This window comes from Condylura cristata, unplaced genomic scaffold (assembly GCF_000260355.1).
Source record: "Condylura cristata isolate star-nosed mole 26May11 unplaced genomic scaffold, ConCri1.0 scaffold00002, whole genome shotgun sequence".
Classification (NCBI taxonomy): Eukaryota; Metazoa; Chordata; class Mammalia; order Eulipotyphla; family Talpidae; genus Condylura; species Condylura cristata.
The window spans coordinates 12,368,818-12,369,287 of record NW_004567103.1 but is presented as its reverse complement, the minus strand read 5'-3'; positions in this window follow the sequence as shown (position 1 = coordinate 12,369,287).

Here is a 470-nt window from a genome sequence, read left to right as displayed (position 1 = left end):
GGGGGGGGGGCAGTGACCGAACCGCACAGCCGCCTACGGCGTCCCCTGCGGGGAAGTGAGCCCAGAAGGCTGGAGGCCGCTCCTAACCTGGCGCCCCACCCTGGCCCAGGAGACTGCACCCTCTCAGCTCGCGCAGCCGAATTCTGCAGCAACCCGGCACATCCCACCGCCGCCGCCGGTGCGAAACTGGGGGTGGGTCGCCCAGCCTCAGAAGCGTCTAACAGGGGGGCTCTGAGTTGAAAACACTTCCAGAGAGATGACGCTGGAAAGGGATAGACCGAGGTGCCGATAAAAACAGCCAAAGCCATGACATCAACAGAACAGCGGAGAAGCTGGGCTCACCCGACACCGCGCTGGCTGAGAAGGCAAAAAGCGATTCGAAGTCGCGGGCATCCAGAAACCGCGAAACAGTCTCTTCAGTTCTCCTTTACACATTAGAAAGTGCGGACTGTGTAGAGGCAGTTAGAGAG